Source organism: Meriones unguiculatus, chromosome 3 (genome assembly GCF_030254825.1).
Source record: "Meriones unguiculatus strain TT.TT164.6M chromosome 3, Bangor_MerUng_6.1, whole genome shotgun sequence".
NCBI classification, from domain to species: Eukaryota; Metazoa; Chordata; class Mammalia; order Rodentia; family Muridae; genus Meriones; species Meriones unguiculatus.
In genome coordinates this window covers 87,019,281-87,042,652 of record NC_083351.1, presented here as the reverse complement: position 1 = coordinate 87,042,652, position 23,372 = coordinate 87,019,281, and the positions used below count along the sequence as shown (strand labels likewise).

At 37.8% G+C, this 23,372-nt stretch overlaps 1 pseudogene; it reads left to right on the top strand.

Annotated features, from left to right (window-relative positions):
* Nucleotides 1-236: 236 nt before the first annotated feature.
* Nucleotides 237-13,942, top strand: LOC132652852 (olfactory receptor 4C15-like; annotated as a pseudogene).
* The last annotated feature ends 9,430 nt before the right edge of the window (nt 13,943-23,372 follow it).

Genomic DNA, 23,372 nt, shown 5'->3' with positions numbered 1-23,372 from the left:
TTAATTGTCTGATTTGATTTATAACCCACTCCACAAGTAACCTACTCCTGAAAGTTTACTCTCAGTAGTATTCAGTTAGAAAAACTGATGTTTGCTATCTGGTTATAACAATGTAAAGTACATGATTGTTGGGGGATGGGTGGCTTCTTTCATTCACTGCTGCATTCCAACTACTTTGAATTCTTCCTATTACACAAAAAAAATAAGACTGGACTTCCTATTAGTGAGCTGTGAAGATGTCCATGGCAGTATTTAGCAGTCCATTACTTGGGACAGGAGGATTAGGCTATAGTTCTGTGGGAACAGTATCCACAGGGATACAGTATCCACAGAGCCTGAGAGTATAGCATGGTACTGGGAAGAATCTGAACAAATCCACCACTTTATTTCTCTAGACTGTATTTTCCTAACAGATTTCCTATTTTCTAAAACTCCTACTGTTAAGTCTCTGAACTGTATTACTATATCAAATGGACTATGGATTATGTTATTTTTATATAAGGAAGGCAGAAACTGTTCTTTTTCAATGGGCCATGGGCTCCTAATGAGACAGACATTGAAAGTACTTTGGAATCAGACTTCTAAGCTAAGAAAGTTATGGGTTGTTTTCTTTCATTTAATTAAATTTTTATTTTTTAAATATTAATCACAGATTATTTACTTTGTATCCCAGCTGTAGCCCACTCCCTCATTCCCTCCCAGTCCTACCCTCCCTCCCTCATCTCATCCCTGCCCCTTTCCAAGTCCACTGATAGGGGAGGTCCTCCTCCCCTTCCATCTGATTCTAGCTTATGAGGTTTCTTCAGGATTGGCAGCAATGTCCTCCTCTGTGGCCTAGGAAGGCTATTCCTCCCTCAAGGAATGTGGGAGGTCAAAGAGCCAGCCATTGAGTTCCTGTCAGAGACAGTCCCTGTTCCCCTTACTAGGTTACCCACCTGGATACTGAGCTGCCATGGGCTACATCCAAGCAGGGGTTCTAGGTTTATCCCTACATGGTCCTTCGTTGGAGAAAGTCTCATATAAGACCTCTGTGCCCAGATATATTTGGTCCTTGTGGAGCTCCTGTCCTCTCCTGGTCATACTAACTCCCCCTTCTTTCATATAATTCCCTGCATTCTTCCCAAAGTTTGGCCATGTGTTTCAGCATCTGCTTTGATACACTGCTAGGTGTAGTCTTTCAGAGTCCCTCTATGGTAGGCTCCTGTCCTGCTTCTTCTTTTCTCTGACTTCCAATGTCCATCCCATTTGTCTTTCTAAGCAAGGATTAATCATTTCACCCTGGGTCCTCCTTCTTGTTTAGCTTCTTTAGCATGTTTATCCTATTTTATAGGTCTAATATCCATTTAAAAGTGAATATACACCGTGTGAGTCTTTCTGCTTCTGGGATACCTCACTCAGGATGATATTTCGCAGTTCCCACTATTCTCCTGCAAATGTCATGATTTCATTAATTTTAATTGCTGAGTAGTATTCCATTGTGTAAATGTACTACACTTTCTGTATCAGTTCCTCATTTGAGGGGCATCTGGGTTGTTTCCAAGTTCTGGCTATTGTGAATAAAGTTGCTACAAAAATGGTTGAAAAAAAAAACCCCGTGATTGTTCTTGTTGTGTACTTGAGCATCATTTAGATATATGGCTAGGAGTGGTGTAGCCAATCTAGAGGAAGCACTATTCCTAATTGTCTGAGAAAGGTCCAGATTGATTTCCAAAGTGGTTGTACAAGTTTACATTCCCACCAGCAATGGAGAAGCGTTCCCCTTTCTTTACAAGCTGTCCAGCAGGTGATGTCACCTGAGTTTTTTATCTTAGCCATTCTAATGGGTGTCAGGTGAAATCTCAGGGTCATTTTGACTTGCATCTCCCTGATGGCTAAGGACTTTGAGCATTTCTTTAAGTGTTTCTCTGCCGTTCTACATTCCTCTACAGAGAATTCTCTGTTTAGCTCTGTACCCCATTTTTTTAAATCGGATTACTTGATATGTTCCTTTTTAACTTCTTTAGTTCTTTATATATTCTGGATATTAGGTCTGTCAGATATAGGGTTGGTGAAGATCCTTTCCCAGTCTGTAGGCTGTCATTTTGTTCAGACAACAGTGTCTTTTGCTTTACAGAAGCTTTTCAGTTTCATGAGGTTCCAATTACTGATTGTTGCTTTTAGAGCCTGTGCTGTTGGTGTTCTGTTCAGGAAGTTGTCTCCTGTGCCAATAACTTCTAGGCTCTTCCCCAATTTTATTCTAACTGATTTAGAGTATCTGGTTTTATGTTGAGGTCTTTGAGCCACTTGGAATTTAATTTAGTGCAGGGTGATAAATGTGGATCTATTATCATTTTTCTGCATGTAGACATCTAGTTGGACCTGCACCATTTGTTGAAGATGCTGTCTTTTTTCTATTGAATGGTTTTGGCTTCTTTGTCAAAAATCAAGTATTCATAGATATTTGGGTTTATTTCTGGGTCTTCTATTCAGTTCCATTGATCCTCCTTTCTGTTTCTATGCTAATAACATGCAGTTTTTTATTAGTATTTCTCTTTAGTGTAGCTTGAGGTCAGGGATGGAGATACCTCCAGAAGACCTTTTATTGTAGAGGATTGTTTTAGCAATTCTGGGTTTCTTGTTATTCCATATGAAGTTTAGACTTTTTCTTTCAAGGTTTGTAAAGAATTGTGTTGGTACTTTGATGGGAATTGCATTGAATCTGTAGATTGCTTTTGGTAGGATGGCCATTTTCACTGTTAATCCTACCGATCAGATATATTTGGTCCTTGTGGAACTCCTGTCCTCTCCATGTCACAGTAACTCCCCCTTCCTTCACATGATTCCCTGCACTCTGCCGAAACTTTGGTCATGAGTCCCAGTTTCTGCTTTGATACACTGCTAGGTAGAGTCTTTCAGAGGTCCTCTGTGGTAGGCTCCCATCCTGTTACTTGTTTTTTCCTATGTCCAATGCACATTCCATTTGTCTTTCTAAGTGAGGATTGATCATCTTACCCCAGGTCCTCTTTCTTGTTTATCTTCTTTTTTTTTAATTTTATTTTTTCTTATAAGTTACATTTTATTAACTCTGTATCCCAGCCGTGTCCAGCTCCCTTATTCCCTCCCAGTCCCTCCCTGACTCCCTCATCTCCACTGTGCCCCTTTCCAAGTCCACTGATAGTCCACTCCCCATTCATCTGATCCTGTTTTATCAGGTATCTTCAGGACTGGCTGCAAAGCCCTCCTCTGTGGCCTAACAGGACTGCTCCTCCCTTCGGGGGTGGGGAGACCAAAGAGCCAGTCATTGAGTTCCTGTTAGAAATAGTTCTTGTTCCCCTCACTTTGGGAAATCAATTGGTTACTGAGCTACCACAGGCTACATCTGAGTGGAGGTTCTAGGTTATATCCATACATGGTCCTTGGTTGAATGTCAGTCTCAGAAAAGACCCTGTGCCCAGATATATTTGGTCCTTGTGGAGCTCCTATCCTTTCCCCATCAGACTAACTCCCCTTCTTTCTTATGATTCCCTGTACTCTGCCAAAGGTTTGGTCATGAGTCTTTGCTTTGAAAACACTGCTACTTTCAGATGCGCTCAGTAGACTCCTGTCATACGTTCAATGCACATCCCATCTGTCTTTCTAAATGAGGATTGATCATCTTACCCCATGTCTGCTCAATTGATTATCTTTCTTAGGTGTATAGATTTCATTATGTTTATCATATCTTATAGGTCTATATAAGTGAGTATATACCGTGTTTGTCATTCTCCTTCTGGGATATTTCACTCAGAATGATCTTTTCTAGATCCCACCATTTGCCTGCAAATTTGATGATTTCCTCCTTTTTGATTGCTGAGTAGTATTCCATTGTGTAAAAATACCACAATTTCTGTACCCATTCCTCCGTTGATGGACATCTGGGTTGTTTCCAGGTTCTGGCTATTACAAATAAAGCTGCTATAGACATGGTTGAGCAAGTATCCCTTTTGTGTACTTGAGCAAAGTTTGGGTATATACCTAGCAGTGGTATAGCTGAGTCTTGAGGAAGCACTATTCCTAATTGTCTTAGAAAGCACCAGATAGATTTCCAGAGTGGTTGTACCAATTTACATTCCCACCAGCAGTAGAGGAGGGTTCCCCTTTCTCCACAACCTCTCAAGCATGTGTTGTCACTTGAGTTTTTCATTTTGGCCATTCTGATGGGTGTAAGGTGATATCTCAGGGTCGTTTTGATTTGCACTTCCCTGATGGCTAATGAGGTTGAGCATTTCTTTAAGTGTTTCTCTGCCATTCGATATTCCTCTGTCGAGAATTCTCTGTTTAGCTCTGTTCCCCATTTTTTAATTGGATTACTTGGTTTGCTGCTTTTCAGCTTCTTTAGTTCTTTGTATATACTGGATATTAGTCCTCTGTCAGATAAAGGGTTAGTGAAGATTCTTTCCCAATCTGTAGGCAGTAGTTTTGTTTTGATGATGTTGTCCTTTGCTTTACAGAAGCTTTTCAGTTTCATGAGGTCCCATTTATTGATTGTTGCTCTTAGGGCCTGTGCTGTTGGCGTTCTGTTCATGAAGTTGTCTCCTGTGCCAATGAGTTCTAGGCTGTTCCTCACTTTTCCTTCTAACAGATTTAGAGTATCTGATTTTATACTGAGGGTTTGATCCACTTGGAGTTTAGTTTTGTGCAGCGTGATAAATATAGATCTATTTTCATTTTTCTGCATGTGGACATCCAGTTGGACCAGCACCACTTGTTGAAGATGCTGTCTTTTTTCCATTGAATGGTTTTGGCTTCTTTGTCAAAAATCGAGTATTCATAGGTGTGTGGGCTTATTTCTGGGTCTTCTATGCCGTTCCATTGATCCTCCTTTCTGTTTCTATGCCAATACCATGCAATTTTTATTACTATTGCTCTGTAGTACACCTTGAGATCGGGGATGGAGATACCTCCAGATGATCTGTTGCTGTACAGGATCGTTTTGGAGTTTCTGGGTTTTTTGTTTCTCCATATGAAGATGAGAATTTTTTTTCAAGGTCTGTAAAGAATTGAGTTGGTATTTTGATGGGAATTGCATTGAATCTGTAGATTGCTTTTGGCAGGATGGCCATTTTCACAATGTTAATCCTACCAATCCATAAGCACAGGAGATCTTTCCATCTTCTGATATCTTCTTCAATTTCTTTCTTCAGAGACTTGAAGTTTTTCTCAAACAGGTCTTTCACTTGCTTGGTTAGAGTCACCCCATGGTACTTTATGTTATTAGTGGCTATTGTGAAGGGTGTTGTTTCCCTAATTTCTTTCTCGGCCCTTTTGTCTTTGGTATACAGGAGGGCTTCTGATTTTTTTGAGTTGATTTTGTATCCTGCCACTTTGCTGAAGGTGTTTATCAGCTGGAGGAGTTCTCCCGCTGAATTTTTGGGGTCACTCATATATACTATCATATCATCTGCGAATAGTGACACTTTGACCTCTTCCTTTCTGATTTGTATTCCCTTGATCTCCTTTAGTTGTCTTATTGCTCTGGCTAGGACTTCAAGTACTATGTTGAAGAGGTATGGGGAGAGTGGGCAGCCTTGTCTTGTCCCTGATTTCAGGGGGATTGATTTAAGTTTCTCTCCATTGAGTTTGCTGTTGGCTATAGGCTTGCTGTATATTGCCTTTACTATATTTAGATATGTGCTTGTATCCCTGATCTCTCCAAGACATTAAACATGAATGGGTGTTGGACTTTGTCAAATGCTTTTTCAGCATCTAAGGAGATGATCATGTGGTTTTCTCCTTCAGTTTGTTTATGTGGTGGTTTACATTGATGGATTTCCATATGTTGAACCACCCTTTCATGCCTGGGATGAAGCCTACTTGGTCGTGGTGGATGATATCTTTGATGTGTTCTTGGATTCGGTTTGCAAGTATTTTATTGTGTATTTTTGCATCAATGTTCATAAGAGAGATAGGTCTGAAGTTCTCTTTTTTTTCTTGGGTCTTTGTGTGGTTTAGGTATCAGGGTGACTGTCGCTTCATAGAATGAGTTTGGTAATGTACCTTCTGTTTCTATTTTGTGGAATAGTTTGAGGAGAATTGGTGTTAGCACTTCTTTGAAGGTCTGGTAGAATTCCGCGCTGAAACCATCTGGCCCAGGGCTTTTTTTGGAGGGGAGACTGTGAATGACTGCTTCAATTTCCTTGGGGGATATAGGGCTATTCAGTCTTTCTACCTGATCTTGACTTAATGTTGGAAGATGGAATCTATCAAGAATATTGTCCATTTCATTTAGGTTTTCAAATTTTGTGGCATATAGGCTTTTGTAGTATGACCTAATGATTGTTTGAATTTCCTCAGTGTCTGTAGTTATGTCACCCTTTTCATCTGATTTTGTTGATTTGGATAGATTCTCTCTGCTTTTTAGTTAGTTTGGCTAAGGGTTTGTCTATCTTGTTGATTTTCTCAAAGAACCAGCTTTTTGTTTCGTTGATTCTCTGAATAATTTTATTTGTTTCTAATTGATTGATTTCATCCCTGAGTTTGAGTATTTCCAGCCTTCTGCTCCTCTTGGGTGTATCTGCTTCTTTTTTTCAAGGGTTTTCAGTTAGTCCATTAAGTTGTTTGTATGTGATGTTACGAATTTCTTCTTGCAGGCACTTAGTGCTATAAATTTTCCCCTGAGCACTGTTTTCAATGTGTCCCATAAATTTGGGTATGTTATGCTTTCATTTTCATTGAATTCTAGGAAGTTTTTAATTTCTTTCTTTATTTCTTCCTTAACCCAGCTGTCATTGAGTAACAAGTTGTTCAGTTTCCATGTGCGTGTTGGCTTTTTGTTATTTCTGTTGTTGAGGTCCAGCTTTAGTCCATGGTGGTCAAATAGAATACAAAGGATTGTTTCAATCTTTTTGTATCTGTTGAGGCTTGCTTTATGACCAACTATATGGTCTATTTTGGAGAAGGTTTAATGAGGTGCTGAAAAGAAGGTGTACTCTTTTGAGTTTGGATGAAAAGATCTGTAGACGTCTATTAGGCCCATTTGATTTAGGGTGTCTGTAAGTGTTTTTATTTCCCTATTTGTTTTCTGTCTATTTGATCTGTCCCTTGGTGAGAGTGGAGTGTTGAAGTCTCCCACTATTAGGGTATTAGGATCAATGTGTGATTTAAGCTTTAATATTGTTTCATTTATAAATGTAGGTGCTCTTGTATTTGGGGCATAGATATTCAAAATTGTGATGTCCTCTTGGTGGATTTTTTCTTTGATGAGAATATAGTGGCCCTCCTTATCTTTTTTGATTAACTTTGGATGAAAGTCTATTTTATTAGATATTAGGATGGCTACTCCAGCTTGTTTTCTGGAACCATTTGCTTGAAAAACCATTTTCCAGCCCTTTACTCTGAGGTAGTATTTATCTTTGTTGCATAGGTGCGTTTCTTGGATGCAACAGAATGTTGGATCCTGTTTCCGCAACCATTCTGTTAGTCTGTGTCTTTTTATTTGTGATTTGAGTCCATTGATATTGCTAGATAATAGTGACCAATGCATGTTAGTTCCTTTTGTAATGGAGTCAGTGATCTTATCCTGTTTCATTGCTTGTTTTCTTTTCATTTTTGTTGGGATATTATCTGTATTCCATGTTTTCTTGGGTGAAGTTGTTTTCGCTGGATTGGAGTTTTCTTTCTAGTATCTTCTATAGGGTAGGTTTGATGTGTAGATATTGTATAAATTTAGTTTTGTCCTAGAATATTTTGTTTTCTCCATCCATGTTGATTGAAAGCTTTGCAGGTTATAGTAGTCTGGGTTAACATTTGTGATCTCTTAGAGTCTCCATGATACTTGTCCAGGCCCTCTGGTTTTCATAGTTTCTGATGAGAAGTCCAGTGTGGTTCTGATAGGTCTTCCTTCATATGTTACTTGGCCTTTTTCCCTTGCTGCTTTTTTTTTTTTTTCAATGCAGTTTATTCAGGAACATTGAACAATCCTCGGACCCCGGGGAAAGCCAGCCCACAGCTTAAATAGCCTCTGGGTAGCCAACCCAGGCGTGCCACGGGGGCAATGCAGATAGGTCCACATACATGGAAGCAAGCCAGATTCTCGGCCTTAGCCAAATGTGGAGTTGTTCGTGACAGAGAACACTCACCATCGGGAAGGTGGAAGGCGGAAACCAGCTCCATCTTTAAGGCATAGCATTCCGCAGCTCTCTACAGTTCCCCCTTTTTGTTTTAGACGCATCTTTTCTTTTTTCTGTAGATTTATTGTTTTGACTATGATGTAAGCTGATATGTTTCTTTTCTGGTCTAGTCTATTTGGAGTTCTGTAGGCCTCTTGTATATTTATAGACATCTCTTTAAGTTGGGAAAATTTTCTTCTATGATTTTCATGAAAATATTTTCTGGATCTTGGAGCCTGGAGTCTTCTTTTTCATCAATTCCTATTATTCTTAGATTTTGTCTTTTCATAGTGTCCTTGATTTCTTGGATATTTTGTGATTGGAACTTTTCTGATTTTACTTTTTCTTTGAGAGAAGTATGAATTTTTGCAAGTGAGTCTTCAGCTCCAGAGATTCTCTCTTCCATCTCTTGTATTCTGTTGGTGATGCTTACTTTTGTGGTTCCTGCTCTTTTCTCCAAGTTCCCCAGCTCAAGGGTTTTCTCATTTTGTGTTTTCATTATTGATTCTAATTCTGTTTTCATGCCTTGCACTATTTCTTTGATTTGTTGCTTTTTAAACTTTTGAGTTTTTATAGATTTACTTGATTTTAAAATTAACAATGAATATTGTTTATCTTGGAACCTATCAGTGAGGGCTTTATTTTTTCACAAGATCGTCTTTATATTCTACCACTAATTATTAAGAACATTAGGTAGTACTGTGCATTGAAACTATCATATCTTGTAGCTATGAAATGAAGTATTTTGGTGTTTTGCCTTTTACATAAGTATGGTGAATAGCACTTATCAGCTTTAGCTATGCACATCAAGAGTTTATCTAAAATTGAATTTTCTGGCGAATGTCATTGCTCAGGGCCATTTAGGCCATTTATTCTTAACTCTTAGTATCTCTTCCTACAGATTTTCGGTTCCAGAATTAATTTTTATATAACACCATAAAAAACTTTAGTACTTCTTTCTATTCAATGTTTGTGAAAGTGAAACACATGAGGCAATTACCATGAGTGACATTTTGAGGGTTTTTTTTTTTTTGACCTTCTGCATCATCCTTAGAGAAGAGCAGGTAGGCTGTTTATGAAAATATTTTATAATTAATTCATACAGATTTCAAATCATAAACATTATAAAACTACATTTTCAGAAGAAATCATATTGTGTTAACAATTGACAAGTAATTAAGTCTAGAAAGCCTAAATTCTACTCAATGAGTGGTCTCTTCTTCAGATACATGCTTCCCCAGTTTTCATGTTTAGCCGATTGGTCCCTCCCTACTGATTCTTCAACATCTATTGTGCTGCCATTATAAAGACGCTTTTCTCATATAAACAAAGTAATAAAATTATTTAACCTTTACAGAAAGAGGGAGATGGCAGAAAAAAAAAAACAATGCTGCTCTGAAAAAACAATTTCACTGAGAAAACAATTTCAGTCTTTACCAGTAGACTCTGTGGAGACCTCCTGGGTGTTGACACCTGGGTCACTTAAGACCCCAGACCTATACTTTGCTTTATTTTAATATTTTCATTATATATTTTGAACAAATTAAATAGGATAAGTAAACTTTCCCACATACTTTTTTACTAGGGGTTAAATCCTGCATAGTTTATAGTAGCTTATAGTCCCAGTAATATCATTTTGTTTTCATAAAAACAGGATGATTTTTTTTATAAAGTTCTTGTCACATTTTATTTATTTATTCATTTATTTATTTATTCTTTTATTTAATCTTGAAGTTTCTTTTATAGATTTATTATTCATTACAATTTATTCACTTTGATTTTCATTATTTATTTATTACAATTTATTCACTTTGTATCCAGGCCATATCCTCCTCCATCTCCTCCCAGTCACACCTACCCACCCTCTCTTTTCTCCCCCTATCCTCCTTCCCTCTTCCACTATTCCCCTTCTATCTGACACTGGCCTAACAAGTTTCATCAGGGCTGGCTACATCATCTTCCCCTGTGACCTGGTAAGGCTTCAATCCCAAGGGAATTTGATCAAAGAGCTGGCCACTGAGTTCATGTCAGAGACAGCCCCTGTCTCTCTTGCTAGGAAACCCACTTGGAGGCTGAGCAAGGGTTCTATGTCAAAGTAATTTTAATTGAATTTCCAAGTAAGCCAATTAAAAAATGTGGTACATATGAAGTTGAGATTTTTTTTCTTTCAATGTCTGTAAAGAATTGTGTTGGTAATTTGATGGGAATTGCGTTGAATCTGTAGATTGCTTTTGGTAAGATGGCCATTTTTACTATGTTAATCCTGTCAATCCATGGGAGATCTTTCCATCTTCTGTTATATTTTTCTATTTCTTCAGGGACTGAAAAATCTTTTCATACAAGCCTTTGATTTGCTTTGTTAAAGTTACAGCAAGGTACTTTATGTCTTTGTGGCTATTGTGAAGTATGTTAGAAAGTCCTGGAGGGAGCAGGAGCTCCACAAGGAGAGCAATAGAACCAGAACATCTGGGCACAGGGGTCTCTTCTGAGCTGATACTCCAAACAAGGATCATGCATGGAAATAACTTAGAACAGAAGTAACCCATGGGACAGCTCATGTCCAAGATAGGAACAATAATAGGAACAGGGACCTTCTCTGACATGAACAAAAAAGCCAGTCCTGATGAGACCTGATAGATAGGGTCAGATGAGAGGAGAGGAGGAACTCTCCTATCATTGGACTAGGGGAGGAGCATAGGAGAAGAAGAGTGAGGGAGGGTGGGATTTGGAGGGGATGGGGAGGGGGCTACAGCTGGGTTATAAAGTGAATAAACTATAATTAATAAAAAGAAAAGAAAAAAACAGAAAAGAAAAAATGGGATACAGAGCTAAACAGAGAATTCTCAAAAGAGGAATATCTAATGGCAGAGAAACAATTAAAGAAATGCTATGCTCAACAGAAATTGTGGTACATTTACACAATGAAATACTACTCAGCTATTAAAAACAAGGAAATCATGAAATCTGCAGGCAAATGGTAGGAACTAGAAAAGATCATCTTGAGTGAGGTAACCCAGAAGCAGAAAGACACACATGGTATATATTCACTCATAAGTGGATATTAGCCACATAATATAGGATAAATATGCTAAAATCCATACTCCTAAAGAAGTTAACAAGGAAGACTCTAGGGAAGATGTTCGATCCTCATTCAGAAGGACAAACGTGATAGATATCAGAAGCTGGAGAAGACAGGGAACAGTACAGCAGCCTACCACAGAGAGCCTCTGAAAGACGATTGATCAAGGTATTGAAGCAGAGGCTGAGACTCACAGCCAAATTTTGGGCAGAAAACAAATTTTATGAAAGAAGGGGAGAGATAGGAAGACCTGAAGGGGCCAAGAGCTCCAAAAGGAGACCAACAGAGCCATAAAATCTGAGCCCTGGGGGCCCTGAAGAGAATGACACCGCAACGAAGGACAATGCATGGAGAGGGCATAAAACTCAGGTTCAGATATAGCCCATAGACTTAGTCTCCAAGTAGGTCCCTAGTAAGCAGGGACTTTCTCTGGCATGAACTCAGTGCCAGGCTCTCTGATCACCTTTCCCTGGGAGTGGGGAGTGTTGCAGCCTTGCCAGTCCACAAAGCAAGATAATGCAGCCAGTCCTGATGGGACCTGATAGTCTAGGGCCAAATAGAAGGGGAGGAGGACCTCTGCTCTCAGTGGACTAGGGTAGGCGAATAGGGTAGAGGACGAAGGGAGGGTGGGATTAGGAGAAGATGAGGGAGGGGAACACAGCTGGGATACAAATTGAATAAATAATAATAAATGATAATAAATATATTTTTTTATAAAAAGAAATGCTCAACGTCCTTAGTTATCAGAGAAATGCAAATCAAAACTACCCTGAGATTCCAATTTGCAGCCATCAGAATGGCTAAGATCAAAAACTCAAGAGATGACTCATGCTGGAGAGGATATGGAGGAAGGAGAACCCTCCTCCATTGCTGGTGGGAATGTAACCTTTTACAACTGCTTTGGAAATTAATCTTGTGCTTTCTCAGAAAATTAGGAATAGTACTACCTCAAGATCCAGCTATACCACTCCTGGGCATATATCTGAAAGACGCTAAACCATACAAGATCATTTGCTCAACTATGCTCATAGCAGTATTATTCATAATAGCCAGAACTGGAAACAACCTAGAGGTCCCTCAACTAATGAATGGATGCAGGAATTCTGGTACACTTACACAATGGAATACTACTCAGGTATTAAAAACAAGGAAATCATTTTGTTTTTTAAATATTTCTTAGACATTTTTATTTCAGCTTTCAAAATCTATTTAGTTTCATGTCCTTTTTAAAATTTTTTCTTTATTATTATTATTTATTACAATCTATTCACTTTGTGTTCTGGCTGTAACCTCCACCCTCATCTCCTCCCATTTTCACCCTTCCTCCTTCTTTTCCCCCTACACCTCTTCCCTAGTCTACTGATAGGGGAGGTCCTCATCCTCTACTATCTGACCCTAGCCTATCAGGTCTCATCAGGACTGGCTGGTTGTATCCTCTTCCTCTCTGGCCTGGCAAGACTGCCCCCCCCCCCGAGCCCCAGTGAAAGGTAACCAAAGAGCTGGCCACTGAGTCCTTGTAGAGACACCCCTGCTCCTCTTACTAGACAACTCAACATAGAAACTGAGCTGCTTATGGTCTACGTCTCCATGCATGGTCCTTGGTTGGTGATTGGTCTCTGCAGGGCCCCCTGGGCCCAGATGTTTTGGCTCTGTTGGTCTCCTTGTGGAACTTATGTTCCCTCCTGGTCACATTTTAAGATATTAAGAGTCTCATGCTCTACCGACTGAGCTAGCCGGGCTGTGGTCACATTTTAAAATGATGAAGTAAAAGTGAAATTTCAATATTTGGCTCACAGACAACAGACAGAATTTTCTTAAGTAAAGTGAAGATTGATTCATTTGATGTTTCAACACACCTCACTGTTCTAAACAAATTCACAGCGCAGCCAGTTTTTCAAGTGAATGAACTTGCAACTATTGGAGGCAACATGATAATTGTGGTGACCATCATCTACATCCCTGCACTACTTGGTTCCCCCATGTACTTCTTGATATTCCTGTCCTTACTGGATGCATGCACCTCTTCTACTGTCACACCCAAGATGATTGTAGACTTCTTCTATGAAAGGAAGACCATTTCCTTTGAATGTTGTATGACACAGTTGTTTACTAGGCACTTCTTTGCAGGAGTTGAGGTGATTGTCCTGACAGCCATGGCCTATGACCGCTATGTGGCCATTTGCAACCCTTTCACTACTCTTCCATCATGAACTGGAAGCTCTGTGGCAATCTTGTGATGGTGGCCTAGACAGGAGGTTTCTTGCATTCTATCATACAAATTATCTTCACTTTGCAGCTGCCCTTCTGTGGTCCCAATATTATTGATCACTACATGTGTGACTTGTTCCCATTGCTGAAGCTTGCCTGCACTGACACATACATATTTGTCATTTTGGTGTTTGCCAACAGTGGGTCTATATGCATCATAATCTTCTCTATTTTGCTTGTCTCGTATGATGTCATCTTGTACTCTTTGAGAGCTCACAGCTCTGAAGTGAAATTTAAAGCTCTCTCTACCTGTGGATCCCACATTACTGTTGTGGTTTTTTTCTTTGTTCCATGCATATTAACATATGCAAGGTCTACATCTGCATTCTCCTTTGAGAAAAATGCTGTTGTGTTTACCACAGTCTTGACACCATTGCTCAGTCCTATGGTTTACACTTTCAGCAATAACAAAATGAAGAATTCAGTCACAAAATTGTGGAATAAACTGATAGTTGCTGACAAATATTAAAAATTACCATTACTATGTTCTGGAAATGGATTTGTGAGTAAGATAACTTTATGCTGTGCAAAGAGAAACACATAAGTTTTAAGTTTTTAAATACATAAGTTTTAAGTTTTAAGTTTCAAGCACCCATATCATAATCCAGGCATAACAGAGTCCTTTAACCCAGTAGTGGTTCAGTGGGTCAGATAAACTAATCCCAGATGCTTAAAAGACTGTTAATCTATTCAAACACATAACTGAAAGCTCATTCCAGAACTTATTGCAAGATAATTAAGTAGTGTGCAACAGTTGAAAATAGTCATATTGTCTAATGTATTTGTATGTATGTGCACAAGCACAAAGATCATGCTTTCTTCATGTCTACAAATATATGTGCTACCTACTTACCTACCCATTTATCCCCATACAAACATGAAGAAACAAAGAATTTATTATTTACCTATGCAGTCTACATTATTTAGGTTAACATATAGAATGAAATTACATCATTCTTTAGAGAGCCCTTTAATGATTGAGGTGAGAAAACTTTTTAATGTTTCTTTTTATTTTTGATATTTTTAATATAAATATGTTACTTCTCCTCTACCCTTTCTTCTTCAAACCTTTTCATATGTACCTTCTTGCTCTCTTTCAAATTCGTAGTTTTTTCATTAATTATCATTATTTGCATATCTGTATATGTATACACATTTGTATTCCTACATATAACTGTCTCAGTCTATATAATATTACTTATGTGTATGTTTTTAGGGCTGAGCATATAATATTGGATAACCATTTGGCATGTTCTTTCCTGAAGAAGTCTTTTTTTTCCACTCTCAGCCAATTATGGTGACACACACTGGTTGGAGAAGCTGAAGAGACAAAAGCAGAAGGATCCTGAGATACCTTTTGTAGAGATTACATTATTGAATTGTTGAATTGAATTGTAGAGATTACATTATTGAATTGACTACTTAGTATTGTCACATGACAACACTAGTTCATGTGACAATAAATTCATAACTTTCTACTCTCATAAATCTAATGAAACATTTGAAAAGGTTTAAATATTAGAATACTTGCCATTTAAACTATGACATATTTAAAAAGCAGGTTGGCAAACTGAATGTGCATTAAAATTAGGAAAAAATACTGAAATTATTCCAAAAGAAAAATAGAATATTAAGTGACATTTTTTTTAGAGGTAACAGATTTTTTTCTTTATTAATTACACTTTACTCACTTTGTATCCCCCCCATGGTTCCCTCCCTCCTTCCATCTCTATCTCTCCCTTCCTCCACCCTCTGCCTGCATGCCCCTCCCCAAGTCCACTGATAGGGGAGGACTTCTTTTCCTTCCTTCTGATCCTAGTCAATTAGGTCTCATCAGGAGTGGCTGCATTGTCTTCTTCTGTGGCCTGGTAATGCTGCTTCCCCCTCAGGGGGAGGAAATTAAAGAGCAGACCAATCAGTTCATGTCAGAGACAGTCCCTGTTCCTATTACAATGGAACCCACTTGGATACTGAACTGCCATGGGCTACATCTGTGCAGGGGTCTTAGGTTATCTCCATGCATAGTCCTTGGTTGAAATAGCAGTCTCAGGAAAGACCCCTGTGCTCAGATTTTTTGGTTCTGTTGCTCTCCTTATGGAGTTCCTGTCCTCTCCAGATCTTACTGTTTCCCACTTCTTTCCTAAGATTCCCTGCACTCTGCTCAAAGGTTGCCCTTAAGTCTCAGTATCTACATTGATAGTCTTCAGGGCAGAGATTTTCAGAGCTCCTCTGTGTCAGACTCCTGACTTGTTCCCTCTTTTCTCCTTCTTCTTATGTCCAGCCTCTTTGCCTTTCTGGATAGGAATTGAGCATTTTAGCAAGAGTCCTCCTTCTTGATTAGTTTCTTTAGGTGAACAGATTTTAGTAGGTTTATCCTATATTATATGTCTATATGATTGAGTATATACCGTGTGCATCTTTCTGCTTCTGGGAAAGCTCACTCAGGATGATCTTTTCCAGATCCCACCGTTTACCTGCAAATTTCATGATTTCCTTTGTTTTTATTGCTGAGTAATATTCCATTGTGTAGATATACCATAATTTGTGCATCCATTCCTCCACTGAGGGGCATCTGGGCTGTTTCCAGCTTCTGGCTATTACAAATAAGGCTGCTATAAAGTACCTTGGTGTGAACCTAACCAAGCAAGTCAAAGACTTGTATGAAAAAAATTTCCACTCTCTGAAGAAAGAATTAGAAGAAGATATCAGAAGATGGAATGATCTCCCATACTCATGGCTAGGCAGGATTAATATAATAAAAATTGCCATCTTACCAAAAGCAATCTACAGATCCAATGCAATTCCCATCAAATTACCAACACAATTCTTTACAAACCTTGAAAGAAAAATTCTCACCTTCATATGGAACAACAAGAAACCTAGAATTGCTAAAACAATCGCTACAGTAAAAGATCTTCAGGAGGTATCTCCATCCCTGATCTCAAGCTGTACTATAGAGCAACAATACTAAAAACTGCATGGTACTGCCATAGAAACAGACTGGTGGATCAATGGAATAGAATAGAAGACCCTGACATAAATCCACACACTTATGGACGCCTGATTTTTGACAAAGATGCCAAATCCATTCAATGGAAAAAAGATAGCATCTTCAACAAATGTTGCTTGTCTAACTGGATGTCTACATGTAGAAAAATGAAAAGAGATCCATACTTATCACCCTGCACAAAACTGAAGTCCAAGTGGATCAAAGACCTAAACATAAAACCAGACACATTAAATTGGTTGGAAAAAAAAAGTGGGGAATACCCTTGACACATTGGCACAGGAGACAATTTCCTGAACAGAATACCAACAGCACAGGCTCTAAGAGGAACAATCAATAAATGGGACCTCATGAAACTGAAAAGTTTCTGTAAAGCAAAGGACACCGTCATCAAAACAGAATGACAGCCTACAGATTGGGAAAAGATCTTCACCAATCCTGTATCTGACAGAGGGCTAATATCCAGTATATATAAAGAACCAAAGAAGTTAAACAGCAACAAATCAAGTAGTCCGATTAAAAAATGGGGTACAGAGCTAAACAGAGAATTCTCTGCAGAGGAATATCGAATGGCAGAGAAACATTTAAAGAATTGCTCAACCTCATTAGCCATCAGGAAAATGCAAATCAAAATGACAGAATGGCTAAGATCAAAAACTCAATGACAACACATGCTGAAGAGGTCCTGGAGAAAGGGGAACCCTCCTCCACTACTGGTGGGAATGTAAACTTGTACAACCACTCTGGAAAGCAATCTGGCGCTTTCTCAGACAACTAGGAATAGTGCTTCCTCAAGATCCAGCTATACCACTCCTAGGCATATATCCAAAAGATTCTCAAGTACACAATAAGGACATTTGCTCAACCATGTTTAAGTGACATTTTGAGACATCAAAATGCATCAAAAGAATTCAACCCAAATTCTGGCTGCTTCTGTATTATTTGACTTAACTTTAAAATTAGTACTATTCTTGTTTGATATAATACTTGAGTAAGTTAATTTCTTCACAGATTAGTATGATTATACTGAGAATCTCTTAAGTGATATTATGAACTCATTCCAATGAGTTTTGTGACCTAATTCAATAGAGGAAAATGCATAAACTCTTCCTCTTCCAATTCATCCAAAGGCAGGTAGGTGTTGGGCATCACTTTGTGAGCTAAGATATATTTATTTCAATCTTTACAGGGAGAAGAAGAAAACCAGAGAAAGCAGATTCAAGATTAGTTTTTATAAAAGTAATATATTTTGAATTATTGAGTGATTTTTATTATTCTAAATTTTCTTTATATGTGACATATATGATATATGATATATAAATATGTGATTCTCAATGAAGCTCATTGAGATTTAAGCATATTCTATAGCAATTTATGGCAATGTTATGTGAAGGTTGACAAATTAAATTTGTAGGAAAATAGTTATAGCTTGCTTTTCTTTTCAGTGGCACTAACAGGCCAACTGAATTTTACAGACAAAAAATTTTACAGACAATAAATGTTCATGTTTGTCTCTTAGTTTTACAAGAGCTCAAAGAAGATGCATGACATTGTATTGCATTCCCAGTGGAAACTGTTTAAAAATTAAGATCCGGATCAAAACAATATTTGAATAAAATGTGTAGCTTACAACAGATAAAATGCTTAATAGAAGTTTAGACATTATGGGGGTGATTTGCCCACCTAATCTCTATGTTTGTCATAAAACTCAAAGGAAATACATCTTCCTGATATTCTTGCCTTGCAAGTAAAGAATATTTTCCCCAAAGTTGTTCATTTATTCGCAAGAATTAGCTTAAGAAATAAATATATGACAAAAATCAGTGACTTAACTTATTTATGAAGCTACTAATCCAATGTTTGAAACAAAACCATGAAATAAATTATTTTAAATATAGTCTAGTATCCAAAAAGGTTTGTTTTGTTACATTAAAATCAAGCATTACCCTTTTATTATTTTAATCTTGAATATTCAATTGTAGAGAAAAGTGAGAGAGGTTGAGCAAATCATCTCTCCTGAAGGATGTGGAAGAACTAAAATGGGAAATTGAGTACTGAGGGTCAGAGAGCATAAGAAGCACATTACATCCCAGGGTTCATTTTTATTGTTATAATTCCTTTTTAACAATTACAAGTTTATAATTAGTAGAGAAGCATAGTTCACAGGCCACTATGTTCAGGGTAGGGAGGAAATACAGTCCACAGTTAATGTGCACTATTGAAATAATTATGGCCATGTCAAGGATGCAAATACCTCAAACCCATGGAAAGCTTTCACTTGGAAAGGGTTAGAGAAAAAGTAAAGCTTCTCTTTTGTGCTATTATGAGTATTTACGAATGATTGACCCTTAGTTAAAACCAGTGTATGCAGCAATAATCCACTATAGCTTTCTCCTTCAGGATGACTGCAACCTGAAACTGTTCCCCTCCTATGAGGATGAGTTAATCCATGTCCTTTTCTTTCCTGTTGTATATAATGAACTTGCTGAATTTCCAATTTACTCTTGTTTCATCTCCATTGGAGCACATGTTCCACTCAGTTCTAGCTTTTTTCTATATGTTTGCTGTTTTTTTTTTTTTCCTTTCAGCCAATTCACATCAGTAACAGAGACTTGAAGATAGCCTTGTGAAGGCAGCCTTCATAAAAGCTTATGAAAAAGTTCAAGGTCCTAGGGGAGAATCTACCTACTGTTGTTGTTGTGTTTTTTGGTTTTTGTTTGTTTATTTTGTTTTTTATCGTATATGGAAATGACAGCAGCCTTTTAAATACTTGTGCTAATACCTGTAGTACACTTTTTAGCATGTTGAGTAGTTTCTTCTTGCACTGTGTAGTGCTTAATGCAAAGAACTATACATCTTTCAAGTGCAGAGCAAGTGACTGTTTAATGTTCATCCCTAAATGAAACAGTTATTTTACCTTTTTCCTAGATCCAGGAAACATTTTGGAACAGAAGCCAGGAATATCATAAGAGTTTGAGGAAGATAAAAATCACTATGAAACATTGTCTTTTGGATATGACAGGATCATTGAAATCATGAAAAAAATAGCACTGGACTGGCGCAAGTTCCAGACTGTATAGGAAAGGGGTCATGAATCCCCAAGTCTCATCTGAGGATTTATTGACAATTAAGCTTTCCTGGTTCAGTAATAGCATTTTCTTTAAGCTTGAGGCCCTAGGAAATTTGTCTATGATCCAGTAAATAATTTTCTATTCATGTTCATAAAAGTAATCCTAAAGCCAGTACGTCAAAACCAAAAGACTCAAATATAAGAAGAAATATAGTTGGGAAAAAGAAAGGAGTCAGTATAATTGCAATGGCCACAAGAGAGTTTACTCTGTAGTCAATGTGGTCATAGAACACTGTGTACATGTACATGTACATGTTATCTTATCAAAAACACAAAATTATTAGTAGAGGAAATGAATATTTTTATTAATGTATACATCCTTAAAGTTTTATACATAAAACCATGAAAATGGAGATATATGGAAATGTTTCATACAAAACTAGCCCCCAAAGTTTTAATTTTTAAAATATTTTAAATTTAAATTTTATTTATATATTTATTTATTACAACTTATTCACTTTATATTCCCTCTGCAATCCCCCTCTTGTATCCTACCAGTCCCACCCATCCTTTCTCTTATCCCTTATAATTCCTGTCCCCTCCAGGTCTTTCTATCTCCCTCTACTTCCCTAAGGATTCTGGCACTCTGCCTAAAGGTTGGTTATGGGTCTCAGTATCTCCTCTGATACCCTGGTGGGTAGGGTCTTTCAGAGGTCCTCTGTGGAAGGCTCCTGCCCTGTTCCTTTTCTTGTCCTACTTCAGTTGTCTATCCTGTTTGTCCTTCTGAGTGAGGTTTCAACTTCTTCCTTAGGGTCCTCCTTGTTGTTTAGCTTCTTTAGGACTATTGATTTTAGTATGTTTGTCCTATGTTGTATGGCTAATTTCCACTTATAAGTGAATACATACCATGTGCATCTTTATGCTTCTGGGTTACCTCACTCAGGATGATCTTTTTTAGTTTCCACCATTTGCCTGCACATTTCATGATTTCCTTTTTTTTAAGTTGCTAATTATTCTATTGTGTGAATGTACCACATCTATTGTATCTATCCCTAAATGGTGATGTCTACATGTAGAAAATGCAAATAGAACCATATTTATCACACTGAAGAATTTTAAAGTCCAAGGGGATCAAAGACCTCAACATAAAACAGACACGCTAAACCTGTTAGAAGAAAGAGTGAGAAAGAACCTTGACCTTATTGGCACAGGAGACAACTTCCTGAACAGAACACCAACAGCACAGGCTCTAAGATCAACAATTAGTAATTGGGACCTCATGCAACTGAAAAGCTTCTGTAAAGCAAAGGACTGTGTCATCAGAACAAAACAACAGCCTACAGACTTGGAAAGGATGTTCACCAACCCTACATCTGACAGAGGGCTAATAGCTAGAATATCTGAAGAAGTTAAACCGCAAGCAACAAGAAGTTAATCAAACCAAGTAATAAAATTAAAAACGGGGTACAGAGCTAAACAGAGAATACTTAACAGAGGAATATTGAATGGCAGGGAAACACTTAAATTATTAACATCCTAAGTCATTCAGGAAATGCAAATCAAAACAACCCTGAGATTTCATCAGAATGGCTAAGATAAAAAAACTCAAGGGATGATGCATGCTGGAGAAAATGTGGAGAAACGGGGAACCCTCCTCCATTGCTGATGGGAATGTAACCTTGCACAAGCACTTTATAAATCAATCTGGAGCTTTCTCAGAAAATTAGGAATAGTGCTACCTCAAGATGCAGCTATACCACTCCTCGGTATATACCCAAAAGTCTCCCCACCATTGAATTCTTGACATTTGCTCAACTACGTTCATAGCAGCTTTATTTGTAACAGCCAAACTTTGGAAAAACTAGCCCCTAAATTTTTAAAAATTTTGGAGGGAAATGAAATTATTACAAACTGTTTTATCATCTGTGAATAGTGATACTTTGACTTATTCCTTTCCAATTTGTAGCTTTGTCTCCTTTTGCTGTCTTATTGCTCTAGCTAGGACTTCAAGTACCATCTTGAATAGATACAGGGAGAGTGGGCACCCTTGCCTTGTCCCTGATTTTAATGTGATTGATTTAAGTTTCTCTCCATTTAGTTTGATGTTGGCTATAGTCTTGCTGCATATTGCCTTTACTATGTTTAGGTGTGTGCCTTGTATCCATGATCACTCCAAGACTTTGAACATGAATGGGTGTTGTGTTTTGTTAAATGCTTTTTCAGTATCTAAGAAGATGATCATGTGTTTGTTTTTTTTTTCCTTTCAGTTTGTTTATATGGTGGATTACATTGATGGATTTCCATATATTGAATCTTCCCTACCTGCCTTGGATGAAGCCTAATTGGTTATGATGGATGATATCTTATATGTGTTCTTGAATTTGGTTTGCAAGTATTTTATTGAGTATTTCTGCGTCAATTTTCATAAGTGAGATTGGTCTGAAGTTCTCTTTCTCTTTTTTTGGCCTTTGTGTGGTTTAGGTATCTAGGTGACTGTGGTCCTTAAAATGAGTTTGGTAATGTTTCTTCTGTTTCTATTTTGTGAAGTAGTTTGAAGAGAACTGGAAGTAGCTGTTCTTTGAAGGACTGGCAGAATTCTGTGTTGAAACCATCTGTTCCTGTCTTTTGTTTGTTTGTTTGTCTGCTTGCTTGCTTGCTTTTTGGATGGGAGACTTTTGATGACTGCTTCTATTTCCTTGGGGAATATAGGACTATTTAATTTACTTAACCGACCTTGATTCAAATTAGGTAAATGGAATCTAGCAAGAAAATTGTCCATTTTAATTAAATGTTCAGTTTTTGTATCATATGGGCTTTTGAAGAAGAATCCTCATCCATTGCTGGTGGGAATGTAAACTTGCACAACCACTTTAGAAATCAATTTAGTGCTTTCTCAGGAAATTATGAAGAGTGTTACCTCAAGATCCAGCTATTCTATTCCTGCGCTTGTAACAGAAAGATGCTCAACCACAGAACAAGGACATTTGCTCAACTATGTTCATTGCAGCTTTGTCCATATTACCCAGAATCTGGAAACAAGCTAAATGTCCTTCAACTGAGGAATGGATACAGAAATTATGGTACATTTATGCAATGGAATACTACCCAGCAATTAAAAACAAGGAAATCATGAAATTTGCAGGCAAATGGTGCGAACTAGAAAAGATCATCCTGAGTGACATAACCCAGAAGCAGAAAAATGAAAATAAGTAGATATAAGTAGATATTAGAAATATAATATAGGATAAACATACTAAAAGCTATTGCCCTAAAGAAGCTACAAAAGAAGGAAAGGACCCTAGGAAAGATGCTTAATCCTACTCAGGAGGGCAAACTAGATAGACATCACAAGTAGGAGAAGACAGGGAACAAGACAGCAAGCTACCACAGAGGACCTCTGAAAAACTCCACCCAGCAGAGTATCAAAGCAGATGCTGATACTCCTAGTCAAACTTTTGGCAGAATACTTTTTCTTTTTTTAAAAAAAATATTAATTATTTATTACAATTTATTTACTTTGTATTCTGGCTGTGGCCCCCTCCCTTGTCTCCTCCCAATCCCTTCCTCACTCCTCCTCTGTGCCCCTCTGCTATTCCACTGATAGGGGAGGACCTCCTCCTCTTTTATCTGACCCTAGATTATCAGGTTTCATCAGGACTAGCTGCATTGTCTTCCTTTATGGCCTAGAAAGGCTGCACCCTCAGGGAAAGGTGATCAGAAAGCATGTCACTGAGTTCATGCTAGAGACAGGCCCTGCTAGCCTTGCTAGGGAACACATTTGGAAACTGAGTCTACAACCCAGAATACTTTTTCTTAAGAATT